The sequence below is a fragment of the Pan paniscus genome, chromosome 6 (assembly GCF_029289425.2).
Source record: "Pan paniscus chromosome 6, NHGRI_mPanPan1-v2.0_pri, whole genome shotgun sequence".
In the NCBI taxonomy this organism is placed as follows: domain Eukaryota; kingdom Metazoa; phylum Chordata; class Mammalia; order Primates; family Hominidae; genus Pan; species Pan paniscus.
The window spans coordinates 193,774,112-193,789,364 of NC_073255.2; the positions used below are offsets into that span (position 1 = coordinate 193,774,112).

Here is a 15,253-nt window from a genome sequence, read left to right on the forward strand (position 1 = left end):
TCCTGGCCTCAAATCATCCTCCCACCTCAGTTTTCCAAAGTGCTGGGATTATAGGCATGAGAAAGTTCCTGTTTAGTGTGTTTGAATAATCAGGGATTAAGCCAATATTTCTCTTTTTTAAAGCTAACATTTCTAAAACGAGCAGTGGGTAATTTATTTTGATGGCAGGAAACGTAACAAGTAAAGCACTTATATATAGGACTCTTCAAAGGTAATCAAATTTTAGGTATTCTTTGACAGTTTTGATTTACATACTTTCCTCTGAGGGTTTGAGCACAGGGATTTCATTAGAGAAACATTAAATAAGTATGTGTGTGAGATACCACAGTTCTCATACACTGCCCTGTTTATTTCTGATACCAGTATAGTAGCTATCCGTAGCTATCCTTCTTCCTATTTTACAGATAGGGAAACCGAGGCTTGTTGATGTGGGTAAAGTCAGTGCGTCATCAGCCCTAAAGTTTTATTGGGCATCAGGGGATGTGGGCACCACAGGGAACCATGCCTCGCACCCCTGTGGCCACTCAGCCTCCAGTCTGGCCCCAGTCAGCACTGGGTCCTCTTCCCTCTGCCCTGCAGCCTCTGTGCTTGCTGGCCCATGAAGCTTCTCGGTCCACTTTTGGCCTTGAACATTTCAGCTACCCTCAACCCCCGGGGCTCCCTGCAAGCCATTACCCCAAATCCATCCACATTCTCCACGCTCCTCCTTTCTTTCTTTTATTTTTTGAGACGGAGTTTCACTCCTCTTGCCCAGGCTGGAGTGCAATGGCACTATATCAACTCACCGCGACCTCCAACTCCTAGGTTCAAGTGATCCTCCTGCCTCGACCTCCCGAGTAGCTGGGATTACAGGTATGCGCCACCACGCCCGGCTACTTTTTGTATTTTTAGTAGAGACCAGGTTTCACCATGTTGACCAGGCTGGTCTTGAACTCCTGACCTCAGGGGATCTGCCCACCTCGGCCTCCCAAAGTGCTGGGATTATAGGCGTGAGCCACCGCACTCGGTCTCCAAAGACTTTTCACTCCTATTTAAATCTTTTCTGGGATAAATCCTTGTCATTGAAAGACCTCGTTGTTTCAAAAGAGTTAATTAAATATTACCATTTAATCTCCAAGGTGTTTATACCTGTCCTCCCTAACTGCTATGTGAAGTCCATCAGGATGGGGACCTTGTTTTGTACTGGTTGCTTTTTTTCATGATAAAATTTATTGTATTGACATGCTTCTTAAAAATTATGTATGTATTTGTTTAGAGACAGAGTCTTGCTTAAGACATTGGGGAGTGGGGCACCCAGGCTGCAGTGCCATGACATGATCACTGTTCACTGCAGCCTCGACCTCCTAGTCTCAAGTGCTCAAGTGGTCCTCTTACCTCAGCCTCTTGAGTAGCTGGGACTATAGGTGTGTGCCACCATGCCCAGAAAATTTTCTTTTTTCTTTTTTTTTTCCTGAGACAGAGTCTTGCTTTGTCACCCAGGCTAGAGTGCAGAGGCACGATCTCTGCTCACTGCAACCTCTGCCTCCCGGGTTCAAGCGATTCTCCTGCCTCAGCCTCCTGTGTAGCTGGGAATATAGGCATGTGCCACGACACCGGGCTAATTTTTTGTATTTTTAGTAGACATGGGGTTTCGCCATGTTGGCCAGGCTGGTCTCGAACTCCTGACCTTGTAATCTGCCCACCTCAGCCTCCCAAAGAGCTGGGATTATAGGCGTGAGCCACTGTGCCTGGTCATAATTTTCTATGTATTTATTTTTGAGACATGGTCTGTGTTGCCTAGACTGGAGTACAGTGGTGCTCTACTGAAGCCTGGACCTCCCTGGGCTGAGGTGATTCTCCCACCTCAGCCGCCTAAGTAGTTGGGACTATAGGTGTGTGCCACCGCACTTGGCTAATTTTGCTATATTTTGTACAGATGGGGTTTCACCAAGTTGCCCAGGCTGCTGTCGAACTCTTGAGCTCAAGCAATCTTCTCGCCTCGGCCTCCCAAAGTGCCAGAAAAAAATAATTTTTTTTTTGGGTAGAAATGGGGTCTTGCGGTGTTACCTAGGCTGGTCTGGAATTCCTAGGTTCAAGCAATCCTCCTGCCTCAGCTTCCCAAAGTGCTGGGATTACAGGTGTGCACCACTGTGACCAGCCTGATATGTGTTTTAATGTGTGTGTGTGTGTATATATATATATACACACACACATACACACACATGTATTTTCTTTTTCGAAGGGGGAAAAGCTATTTGTGGCTAGCCTACCACTTACAATGTAAAATTCATGTCTGTGCTGCCTACATTTCAAGATGAGCTCACAATCACTGTAGGGACGTATTGACATGTAAAATGTCCCATGATAGTACTGTCTGTCCACACTGAGATGGAACTAAACCTCCATCAATCTGCAAGCAGATAGGTTACATGTGACAGTGCCAAGCTGTGCACATATCTGAAATTCCAGTCTTTGCTGACATTATTTTAGGTTTTATTATGAGATGCCCATACTAACACAATTATTTCTTCCTTTTGAACAGTCATTTATATAACCATTAAAAAAAGAGAATAGAGGCTGGGCTTGGTGGCTCATGCCTGTAATCCCAGCACTTTGGGAGGCTGAGGTGGGTGGATCACCTAAGGTCAGGAGTTTGAGACCAGCCTGGCCAACATTGTGAAACCCCATCTCAACTAAAAATACAAAAAAGTAGGCATGCATGGTTGCTCATGCCTGTAATTCCAGCTACTCAGGAAGCTGAGACAAGAGAATCACTTAAACCCGGGAGGTGGAGGTTGCAGTGACCCTGGATTGTGCCACTGCACTCCAGCCTGGAGGACAGAGAGAGACTCAGTCTCAAGTAAGAATAGAGAATCCAGTCAGATTTTCCTTTGCTAACTGATCATTTGCTAGCAATGACATGCAGTAATACAATTAAAGTTTAAGAAACACAAAAAATGAGCCCAGCACAGCGGCTCATGCTGGTAATCCCAGCACTTTGGGAGGCTGAGGCAGAAGGACTGCTTGAGCCCAGGAGGTCAAGGCTGCAGTGAGCCATGATTGAACCACTGCACTCCAGCCTGGGTGACAGAGCAAGACCCTGTCTCAAAAAAAAAAACGCAGTATTTCATTTTGAAGTATAACAATTACAGCCATTAACCAAGTGTTCCAGTTGTCTAAAATGAGGCAGGTGTAGATGGAAAATTTTCCCTGTACTCTCTGAAGGTTTCACAACTGAGTCTCTGAACTAAGCTGACAATAGACAGATTCGTAAGAGAAAAAGTATACAAATCTATAACATGTACTAGGGCATCCCAGAATCCAGTGAGATCTGGAAGCTTATACAGCCCCTTCATAGAAGAGAGGGGAGGCAGATGCAGGCAGCTCAGGGGAGAGAAAATGATTTTTTGCCTTCAGAATAGGTGGTGGCCTGTGGCAAAATCTGTCTGGGTGTGCAGCTGACGTCCCTTGAAGCTCTTCTCCCGTGATACTGGCTCATTCTTCCCTGTTGATGAGACTTCCAGGGAGGGGGTCAAGACAATTGAGTCCCTTTGGGATGATCTGTCTTTATGTAAATAATGGGGGATTCACAGAATGCCCCTCCCTGCATTGGCAGGTCCCCATGTGCCCTCAGTTTGAGGGCATACTAATGTGGTAATCAGTGAACTAGTTAGTAATCAGTATCCTAATATGGCATAATTCAGGGTGGCATTTCTCCAACTCTTTCATTACTAACGAGCTATTTTAAACCAAAAGTGATTCAAGTGTTAAAGTGCCTTTTACTTGAATATCTCCCAGGCTTAAACGATCACGAATTCATAAGCGTTGTTAGTTCAGAAGGTGGCTGAGCAGGCCCCCCGGAATTCAGTGTCAGCATGCCACAGGATCTGAAGTTCAGGAAAGGTGTGACAAAAAGGGATTTTTCTTTTTTCTTGAGACAGAGTTTCGCTCTTGTTGCCCAGGCTGGAGTGCAATGGTGTGATCTCCGCTCACTGCAACCTCCTCCTCCTGGGTTCAAGTGATTATTCTGCCTCAGCCTCTGGAGTAGATGGGATTACAGGCATGCACCACCACACCTGGCTAACTTTTTTTGCATTTTTAGTAGAGACGGGGTTTCTCCATGTGTCAGGCTGGTCTCGAACTCCCAACCTGAGGTGATCCGCCCGCCTTGGCCTCCCAAAGTGTTGGGATTACAGGCGTGAGCCACCGCACCCAGTTGAGATTTTTATTTCTTAAAGGAAAGGATAAGGTGGGCCAGGACTAAGACAACACAGTAGCAAACATCTGGCTGAATGCTGGAGAGGAAGACAGTGGGAGATCCAGGCCAGGCTCCATGGACGAACTGCTTGTTGGTTCCTTAGGCTTTGGGTCTGCGGGACCCTTTCGCTACTGGGAATGGGAGCCTGTCTGACTGCACTGGGTCTGAGACTCCCTGCTCCTGCTGGTCACCATCTACACGCATGTGGTGTTGGTCTCCAGGGTTAGAACCAGAACCCCTGAGGACGCGGGAAAGGCTGGGGAGCCTGGGGATGACCTAAAGTCCAGCTATCAAAATGCGCCGCGTTTTCAGGAAAACTACTGCCACGATTTAACCTAAAAAGCTTCATCTGTATTTTCTGCCACAGTTTGCTTCCGTTTCCTTCAGTCATTATTCCCTGGCGAAGTCTCCACGCGCTCCCGTTCGCCGGGGAACTTAGGGTATCCGGGCTTCCCTAAATTGACAAGCGGGGGCCGGCGCCTTCGCCCGCCTTCGCTGGCCGCCGCTTGGTTTGTTCTTCTTCTCCTTCGGGGACTTCTCCGCCCGCGCCCGCCCCCCGGTTTCGTCCCGCTGTGCGGAGATGCCACCCAGCTCCACCGCAGGACCGCGGAGCGAGAGGCGGCAGACGCGCTCCGGGGGCCGCCGGTCAAGAGGAAGATGAAGGGCGCGACGACTTCGCGGTTTCCAGAATGGGCTCCTTCTGGCCCAACAATAAGTGCCATTTGGAATCTTCTCGGCCTTCTCTGTGCCTTCCGCGCGTCTGGGCTCCCCGGTACCGTAGACCCGGCCCCGAGCTCCGCCCCCTCGCCCTGGGCTTCCCCGCCCCCTCGCCCCCAGTCTCCCGGGCTCTTCGGGGCGGCGGAAGAGCCGAGAACCTTCGCGAAGGTGGGGCGGGCGCCCCCGAGGTTGGGCCCGCGGTATGGGCAGTGGAAACTGCGCACGCGCGGCGTCTGGGTCGGGCGGAAGTTGACGCCGCCGTGCCGCCGCCGCGTGACGCATTTCCTGTTTGTTGTTGGAGAAAGGAGAGAAAGGAAAGCGCGAGGAGCCGCCGCCACCACCAGCGCAGCAGTCCTGGAGCTGTGAGGAGATTCGGGCCGTCACCCTGCCTCCCCTGCGTCCCGCCACCGGCCGCTTCCGTCCTCGGTGAGGGTCTGTTCGGAGGGTCGGGGGAGGTCGCCTAGGGCCCCGCGCGCGCCCGGCAGACGGCGGACCTCACCCGGCGCCTGGCAACAGCGCGGGGGGTGACCGGGGTCGCCGGCCGGGGAAAGGACTGGACGGGGCGGGGGCCGTGGCCGGGGTTGCGGGGCGAAGGGTGGGCGGGGTCCTCTGGGTCTGGTCTGGGGCCGGGGCCGGGGCTGGGGTCTAGGGCCGCCCGGCCGCCTCCTCCCCTCCCGGCGTCCTTGCCGGAACGCGGCCCAGCCTCCGCGGCGGCGGTTGGGGGTGGGGCCCGGCCTGGGAGCGGCCGGCTGGGGCTCGGCGGGGCCGGCAGCGTGGGAGGCGTGGAGCGCCTTCTTTTTCTAAGGCTCCCGCACTCGAGTCTGAAACCAGAAACGCGAGTGGCTTGCGGAGCAGGAATGCCGCAGCCGTGCCGCCAAGTTCGGAGGGAGAAGAAGCAGGTGGGGGACCGCAAAGCCCTGTTTCTAGAACTCCGGACGGATTGTTCAGAAGTTTGTGGAAGAGCAGGCTGCCTTTCTTACTCAGAATGTTTGTCTGCTTTGCTTTGCGTTAAAGAATCTGCACCGTAGTTGATGCAACTGAAGTTTATATAAGAAGTTTACATTAACTCTTACCTAAGGAAGAAGGTCAGTGACACACGTAGTGTAAACTGCAAATCATATATGGGCTCGAGAAAGGTTTTGGCGCTAGCGAATTTTTTAAAGGATGGGTTTGCTATCAGACGTAAACTTCTGTGCTTTCTCACGTAAACGGGGCAGGAAACAGCCCAAGTAGATCTAGATCGTGCCACCACCGAAGGGGTTCCGCCTGCGAGCTCGGAGGCTTCAGCCTGTTTGGGAAGAGTAGGCTGAGCGGCGCTCTTTGTAGTTTTCATCGTTTTTATTGAGTTGCGAATTTTAGTAAGGATTTGTCGCTACAATTTAAGCCAAATTATTGATTTAGTAGAAAAGTTAGAGTGAAGACCGAAGAAAGGAAACACGTTAACCGTTAAAGCTTGATTGCTGCTGCCTCGTGTTTAACCGCACTTTTCCAAATAGTGTTGCGTATCAGAACGATTCATGATTTCTGAAAGGAATTATATGCAGCCGCCTTACTCCTCCGCCAGTCCACCCGTCCCGCGTTCTCTCTGGGTTTACTCCAGACTTCCTTTTTTTTTTTTTCCCTGAGACGGAGTCTGTTCTGTTGCCCAGGCCAGAGTGCAGTGGCGCGATCTCCACTCACTGCAACCTCCAGCTCCCAGGTTCAAGCGAGTCTCCTGCCTCAGCCTCCTGAGTAGCTGGGGTTACGGGTGCTCGCCACCACGTCCGACTAATTTTTGTATTTTTAGTAGAGACGGGGGTTTCACCGTGTTGGTCAGGGTGGTCTCGAACTTATGACCTAAAGTGATCGCCTGCCTCGGCCTCCCAAAGTGTTGGGATTAGAGGCGTGAGCCACCGCGCCTCGCCTACTCCAGACTTGTTTCCACTCCTGAGGGCCTTAAGCTCCCTTGGAGTTTGTGCTTTCACATTTCTTTCTGCCTTCTGTGATAAAGGGATGAATAGTTTTTATGCACACTTTAACGAGCTGTGGGTTTTTGTGGATTATGCAGACTGTGAAATTTGGGAAGTAAGTTGCCTTAAGTTGGTAGATGTGGAGACTTGACAGGAAGTGGGGGAACAAAGGGGTTGAGAAGCTTTTGAAAAGTGTCTAGGCTTAATCTGTGCTGTGGAAGATGAGAAAGTTGGGAATTTCAGAGGGCAAAGCTCTTAAAGAATTTGAGATGAGTTCACTCTCTTCAAAACAGTGTTTTAAAATTTATTTTCTTCTGGATATGAAAGTGTTAGGTTTGGGAAGTAATTCTGGCTGTAGGACAGTTTTTCCGGAACACTAGGTGGGGAGTGTTGAATGTTGTGAAGACTAAAATATGGATATGGTATTATAGTGTGATACCTGTAATTGAGGGGCGCACATTAGCTTTCATTTTTAAGCAAGCCTGTAATCCCCTTCTATGAACTCTGTTTTGGACAGTGGTACCCGTCACCCTCATCAGTCTTCAACCTAGATAACCCAAATCCAGGTCTGAGGTGGGGGTGGAATGGTCTGTTTGCACGTTTTTTTTTTTGTTTTTGTTTTTTTTTTTTTTTGAGACGGAGTCTTGCTCTGTCGCCCAGGCCGTAATGCGGTGGCGCGATCTCGGCTCACTGCAAGCTCCACCTCCCGGGTTCACACCATTCTCCTGCCTCAGCCTCCCGAGTAGCTGGGACTACAAGCGCCCGCGACCACACTCGGCTAATTTTTTTGTATTTTTTTAGTAGAGACGGGGTTTCACCGTGTTAGCCAGGATGGTCTTGATCTCCTGACCTCGTGATCCGCCTCCTCGGCCTCCCAAAGTGCTGGGATTACAGGCGTGAGCCACCGCGCCCGGCCTTTTGTGTGTGTGTGTGTGTGTGTGTGTGTGTGTGTGTGTGTGTGTGTGTGATGGAGTTTAGCCCTTGCCCTTGCTGGAGTACAATGGCACCATCTTGGCTCACTGCAACTTCGCCTCCCAGGTTCAAGCGATTCTCCTGCCTCAGCCTCCCGAGTAGCTGGGAATACAGGCATGCGCCACCACGCCCAGCTAATTTTTTCTATTTTTATTAGAGACGAGGTTTCACCATGTTGTTCAGGCTGGTCTCGAACTCCTGACCTCAGGTGATCCACCCGCCTCGGCTTCGCAAAGTGCTGGATTACAGGTGTGAGCCCGCGCGTCCGGCTGTCACTTTAAAGAGTATTATAAGAGGGCACTTCAAAACTTGGGCAGGTATTTTTAGTCATCCTGAACGTGTCGCTGTGGACTGAGTGTCACCGCGGGACCGCACAGACACCTTACTGTCGTCTGCTGTAAAGGTCAGCTTCTATATTGGTTAATGCTTACAGATATCTGTTGAGGAATAAGAGAATGTAATTAGCCTTTGTATTTGTGAGTTGACATTTTGACGGGATTTTTACTTCTTAGTATTTATTTGCATCGAGGTTACACACTGGATTAACAGCGTTTTTTGGAAACCTTTTTAAAACTTTTTCATTTCCTCAGAAATGATTCTGTTCAAAATCTGGTTTGGTTAAATTTGTCCAGGACCCCACCTGGTGGTGAGAGGCGGGTAACTGCAGGCTCATTAGCGAGTAAGAGTAGGATCAGTGGCAGGATTTAGCAAACGGTGTAGTTCCAGGATGAATAGAATTTGAGAATATCAAACTCAAAAAAATGAGGTTAATGAGAAGAAGAGCAAAGTTGGTGAAAACAAGAATATGTTAGAAACGATGATGTAGGAATGGAAAAACGACAACGCCTACCTGCAGAAAAGTCAACTAGTAAAAATGTGATTTTTTTTTTGTATTGATATTAATGAGGTGTTTTGTCAAACAAAACCCTTTATGTTTTTGTATGGACATAAATCACTGTTGACCTGTTTCATGTTCCTGGAGATATCCTACTTGAGAAGGAATATTGATTGATGATTAGTTGACTGACTGATTTACTTGAGATGGAGTCCTTGCTCTGTGTCCCAGGCTGGAGTGCAGTGGCGCGGTCTTGGCTCACTGCACTCCTGGGTTCAAGCCATTCTCCTGCCTCAGCCTGCCAGGTAGCTGGGATGACAGGCGCGTGTCACCACGCCTGGCTAATTTTTGTATTTTTAGTAGAGACGGTTTCACCATGTTGGTCAGGCTGGTCTCGAACACCTAACCTCAGGTGATCCCCTGCCTCTGCCTCGCAAAGTGCTGGGATTACAGGCGTGACCCACCGCACCTGGCTGTGTGTGTGTGTGTGTGTGTGTGTGTGTGTGTGTGTGTGCGCGCGCGCGCGCGCAGGTGGAATCGCCCTGTGTGCCCAGGCTGGTCTCGAACTCCTGGCCTCAAGTGAGTCTTCCATCCCGGCCTGTCAAAGTGCTAGAATTACAAGTGTGAGCCAGGTGCCTGGCCAGATTTTAGCTTTTTTTGTTGTTGTTGAGATGGAATCTCATATTGCCCAGGCTGGATGCAGTGGCGCCATCTCGGCTCACTGCAACCTCTGCCGCACGGGTTCAAGCGATTCTCCTGCCTCAGCCTCCCGAGTAGCTGTGATTACAGGCACCTGCCACTGCGCCCGACTGATTTTTGTATTTTTAGTAGAGACGGGGGTTTCACCATCTTGGCCAGGCTGGTCTTGAACTCTTGACCTCGTGATCCACCCGCCTCGGCCTCCCAAAGTGGTGGGATCACAGGTGTGAGCCACTGCGCCAGGCCATATTTTAGAATTCTTAAGCTGTGTTGCAAAATTACGTGTCTTTGGAAGGGTGATTTAGTTTACACTACGTATGATTTTTCCCCCTTTGATATTTTTCTACCTACCTTTTGCCACCAAAGGCTTAAATTAAAAGTGTGTTTTATATTTGTGTTGTGCATATATACGTGTGTGCTCTAGTTGGTATGCTTATGAACTGTGTACTAATTAATACTTACTCCTCTCTGCCACCTTGAGATGGCATATACCACTTGGGTGGGCTTTTAATCTGAAGTTATTTGTGTTTATAGGAATGTCCAGGACACAGAGTGCTTAGAAAGTATTGATTGAATTAGATTCTTTCTAGTTTGTGTATGTCCTGATGACCTTCCTGTGATTAATAATGGAATCCAGAATTCAAGAAAGTTGGAAAAAATAAGTTTCAGCAGCACTGGAGACTGAGTACTTAACCGAGTGTTGCTTTGTTTATTTTAGAGTCTCACACTGTCACCCAGGCTGGAGTGCAGTGTCGCGATCTTGGCTCACCGCAACCTCCACCTCTGGGGTTCAAGCGATTCTCCTGCCTCAGCCTCCCTGGTAGCTGAGATTACAGGCGTTCGCCACTACACCTGGCTAATTGTTGTATATTTAGTAGAGAGTGGGTTTTGCCATGTTGGCCAGAGTGGTTTGGAACTCCTGACCTCAGGTGATCCACCTGCTTCGGCCTCCCAAAGTGCTGGGATTACAGGTGTGAAGCACCGCGCCTTGCCCTATTATAATAATAATTTTTTTTTGAGTCAGGGTCTCACTCTGTCACCCAGACTGGAGTGCAGTGGCGTGATCTCGGCTCACCCCAGCCTCCGCCTCCTAGTGTCAAGTGATTCTCCTGCCTCAGGCTCTGGAGTAGCTGGGATTACAGGCACGTGCCACTATCACCCGGCTAATTTTTTTTTTTTTTTTTTTGAGTTTCACTCTTGTTGCCCACGCTGGAGTGCAGTGGTGCAATCTCAGCTCACTGCAACTTCTGCCTCCCAGGTTCAAGCGATTCTCCTGCCTCAGCCTCCCGAGTACATGGGATTACAGGCATGCACCACGACACCTAGCTAATTTTGTATTTTTAGTAGAGACAGGGTTTTGCCCTGTTGGTCAGGCTGGTCTCCAACTCCTGACCTCAGGTCATCCGCCTGCCTCGGCCTCCCAAAGTGTTGGGATTACAGGCGTGAGCCAGCGCACTGGCCTAACTTCTATATTTTTAGTAGAGATGGGGTTTCACCATGTTGGCCAGGCTGGTCTTGAACTTGTGACCTCAATCCACCTTCCTCGACCTTCCAAAGTGCTGGGATTACAGGTGTGAGCCACCAAGCCTGGCCTATTATGATTTTTTAGTGAAAGGGAGTTAAGCTTGGAAGTATCTAATAGGTGATGAGTGCCAGTTGAAGAAATGGTCTCTGATCTTGAGTAATGGGGAAATAACTTCTGTGTTTGTTTCAGAAATATTTTAGGACATACTGGATAAGAATGAAATAAGTAAGTGATGTGTGTGATAAGGAATGAAAATTCACTGCTGTGGGTTTTTTTTTCCCTACCTGTCTGTACTTTTTTTTTTTTTTTTGAGACGGAGTCTCGCTCTGTCGCCCAGGCTGGAGTGCAGCGGCGTGATCTTGGCTCACTGCAACCTCTGCCTCCCAGGCTCAAGCAATTCTTGTGCTTCAGCCTTCTTTCTGAGTAGCTGGGATTACAGACGTGCACCACCACACCCAGGAAATTTTTTTTTTTTTTTTTTTTTTTAAGACAGAGTCTTGCTCTGTTGCTCAGGCAGGAGTGCAGTGGCACTATCTTGGCTCACTGCAGCCTGCACCTCCCAGGTTCAAGCAATTCTCCTGCCTCAGGCTGCCGAGTAGCTGGGACTACAGGCGCTCACCACCATGCCTGGCCAATTTTTGTATTTTTAGTAGAGAGAAGGGGGTTTGCCATGTTGGCCAGGCTGGTCTTGAACACCTCAGGTGATCTGTGTGCCTCGGCCCTCCAAAGTGCTGGGATTACAGGCGTGAGCCACCTCGCCTGGCCTCACATGAATTTAGAAAACCACTATTTTTTTTTGAGATGGAGTCTTGCTCTGTTGCCCCGGCTGGAGTGCTGTGGTGCGATCTCAGCTCACTGCAAACTCTCCCGGGTTCAAGCAGTTCTCCTGCCTCACCTGGAACTACAGGCGCCACCACGTCTGACTGGGTTTTGTATTTTTAGTAGAGACGGGGTTTCACCATGTTGGCCATGCTGTTCTCAAACTCCTGACCCCAGGTGATCCACCTGCCATGGCCTCCCAAAGTGCTGGGATTATACGCATGAGCTACCCACGCCTAATCTTTATGTGACGTGTTTTTTTAAAAGTCCTAAACTTAGAGGTCATTGAATTTATTGGAGAAGGTTATTTTTGATTAATGGCGATTAGGCTAATTCTTTTCATGGTTTTAATAGAGATTTTTCGTTTTTTTAAACTTGATTTAGATGTATTGCTTTTGGAAATTGCAGAAATTAACAAACCTAGTTTTCCTAAGAAATATTTTTTCTTAATTTCTTAATTGAAAAGTTTTCTATGGCTTCCTTAATAGACAGTAGGACCTAGTTAATAGTTTAAAGAAGTTTCATAATTGTTATTAGAAATGTTAATTATGGGCCGGGTGTGGTGGCTCACACCTGTAATCCCAGTACTTCGGGAGGCCAAGGTGGTCAGATCACAAGGTCAGGAGTTTGAGACCATCCTGGCTAGCATGGTGAAACCCCGTCTCTACTAAAACAATACAAAAATCAGCTGGGCGTGGTGACGGGTGCCTGTAGTCCCAGCTACTCGGGAGGCTGAGGCAGGAGAATGGCGTGAACTTGGGAGGCGGAGCTTGCAGTGAGCCGAGATCCCTCTACTGCACTCCAGCCTGGGCGACAGAGTGAGACTCTGTCTGAAAAAAAAAAAAATAGCCAGGCATTGTGGGACACACCTGTAGTCCCAGGTACTCGGGAGGCTGATGCAGGAGAATCGCTGGAACCAGGGAGGTGGAGGTTGCAGTGAGCTGAGATTGTGCTGCTGCACTCCAGCCTGGGCAACAGAGTGAGACTCAAACTCAAAAAAAAAAAAAAAAAAAAAAGTTAATTTTGTAGTTAGAGAATATCTTCCTGCTCTACGCAAATTCCTTTCCAGCCTGAAGTGATTTGTTTTTTTATTTTTTATTTAAAAAAAATTTATTATTTTTGTTACAGGGTCTTGCTCCGTTACGTAGGCTGGAGGGCATTGGTGCGTTCACGTCTCACTAGCATCGACTGCCTGGGCTCAAGTGATTTTCCTGCCTCAGCCACTTCCAGTAGCTGGGACTACAGGTGCACACTGCCGCACCCTACTGAGTTTTTATATTTCGTAGAGACAAGATCTTGCTGTGTTATTCAGCGTAGTCTTGAACTCCTGAGCTGAAGTGATCCCCCTGCCTCAGCCTGCCAAAGTGTTAGGATTACAGACATGAGCTACTGTACCCAGCTGTGATTTCTTTTAAAGTGCTACTTTACAGCACTGTCACTTTTATCATTTTTAACTTTGAAGTTTTTTGTTAATTTTTATTTATTTTATTTTTTGAGATGAAGTTTCGCCCTTGTTGCCCAGGCTAGAGTGCAATGGAGTGGTCTCGGCTCACTGCAACCTCTGCCTTCCAGGTTCAAGTGATTCTCCTGCCTCAGCCTCCCAAGTAACTGGGATTACAGGCGCCCGCCACCACTCCTGGCTAGTTTTTGTATTTTTTGTAGAGACAGGATTTCACCATGTTGTCCAGACTGCTCTTGAATTCCTGACCTCAGGTGATCCACCGGCCTCAGCCTCCCAAAGTGCTGGGATTACAGGCATGAGCCACTGCGCTTGGCTTAAAATTTTTATTTTTTATATATTTTGTTTTTTTCTGAGACAGGGCCTTGCCCTGTCTCTTGTCCAAGTTGGAGTGCAGTGACATGACATGGCTCACAGCATCCTTGATGTCTTGCGCTCAAGTGATCCTCCCATTTCAGCCTCCTGCGTAGCTGGGAGTACAGGCGTGTGCCACCCCACTCAGCTAATTTTTTTAATCTTTTTGTAGAGATGGTGTCTTACTGTGTTGCCCAGGCTGGTCTCAAGCTCTTGGGCTCAAGTGATCCTTCTGCACATTTCCAAGGTTGTTTAACTCTTGTGTCTTTGCTGTCTAGAAGCTTTTCAGTGTGATGTAATCCCACTTGTCTGTTTCGGCTTTTGTTCCTTGTGCTTTTGGGGGTCATATCCAAACAAAGATTGCTGAGGGGCCAAATTTTAAATTGTGTATAATTTTAATGACTTCAGATTTAAATAGCTGCATTTGGCTTATGGAGTCTTTTGAGCAGCACGGTTTTAAAAAGGTTTTTGCCAAGTGGGGTTCTAATGGGACACCTATGCTTGTAGAGCTCTGATGTGAGTGATCTGCTGTAGAAATTACTTCTTTTGATTTAGTATATTATTTTAAAATGCTGGTGATGCACTGGTTTCTTGGTGAGGGAAGCTGGTTTTTCCTGGTTGAGCTTCTGTAGGGTGGAGGGCTGGAGTCCAGGCTCTCGCTGGGCAGGGAAGGCAGCTTGCGTGTGCCTTCCAGTCCTCCTGAGGGCCCACATTTTTCTGGGATCACCTGTTTTCTGTAATGTGCATTGAACACACGGGCCAGGAGAAGAGGGAAGTAGAGGAGCTTTGTCCTCTGTGCTCATCCTCACAGTGCTGGGCGGGCCAGAAGGATTCAGGGCCAACCTTAGGGAGATGAAGGCCACGTAAAATGTTTTATTGCCACAAATGGTGTCTTTTAAAAAATAAATCCATGTATTTTACACTTAAATGATATTAGGCTACTCCGGGCACACTGCCTATGGGGTAGCCCTGCTCTGCAAGGAGTAGTTAAAAAAAAAAAAAAAAAAAAAAAAAAGTTAAAGATACAACTTAGTTTCTCTGTGACTAGGGAAATCGTCCAAGTATGTATCAAATAATGCTAATTGGTACCTAGTTGTATATCTTGATTAGGCAACTTTTTGCTTAAAATTGTTTTGGAATGCATTAGTATTTCTACAGCTTCAGGCTGCTTTATCATCTAATACACAGTTGGATATTTAATATATAGTTTTATCAGTTTTTTTTAAACACTGTTTTTGAGAGGTCTGAGGAAAAAAAAGATAGTGTTACCAAAAATACTTCTATAGGGAAATACTGATAGAAATGTATAGGTAGCCTTGAAATTCTGAGGTTAATAAAAAAATTTGAATGCAGGTAACCTTTCATGGAGTTTGTCAAATTTTAAATTGTGTCTTACATCAGTGATGACTGAAGCAGTAAGGAGTGAGTTAGCTTGCAGCAAACAGTGGAGATTGTTGCAGCATCAGCACTTCAGCCAGCTCTGCAGGTTTCCTTGGAGACACGTGGATTTCTCTTTCTAGACCTTCAGCTGTTTTCTTTTTTTCTTTTTTTTTTTGAGATGGAGTCTTGCTCTGTCGCCCAGGCTGCAGTGCAGTGGCGCGATCTCGGCGCACTGCAAGCTCCACCTCCCGGGTTCACACCGTTCTCCTGCCTCAGCCTGCCAAGTAGCTGAGACTACAGGCGCCTG

General features: G+C 48.1%; 1 protein-coding gene across 2 annotated transcripts in view; it reads left to right on the forward strand.

Moving 5' to 3' along the window:
• The first annotated feature begins 5,194 nt into the window (after positions 1–5,194).
• Positions 5,195–15,253, forward strand: part of DNAJB6 (DnaJ heat shock protein family (Hsp40) member B6) — an 82,898-nt gene continuing 72,839 nt past the window's right edge. The window contains exon 1 of one of the 2 annotated variants that reach the window (XM_003816340.4): positions 5,195–5,380. The gene's annotated coding sequence lies outside the window, so the exon portion shown is untranslated. The remainder of the gene's footprint in view (positions 5,381–15,253) is intronic. The other variant, XM_008969406.5, reaches the window with a different exon arrangement.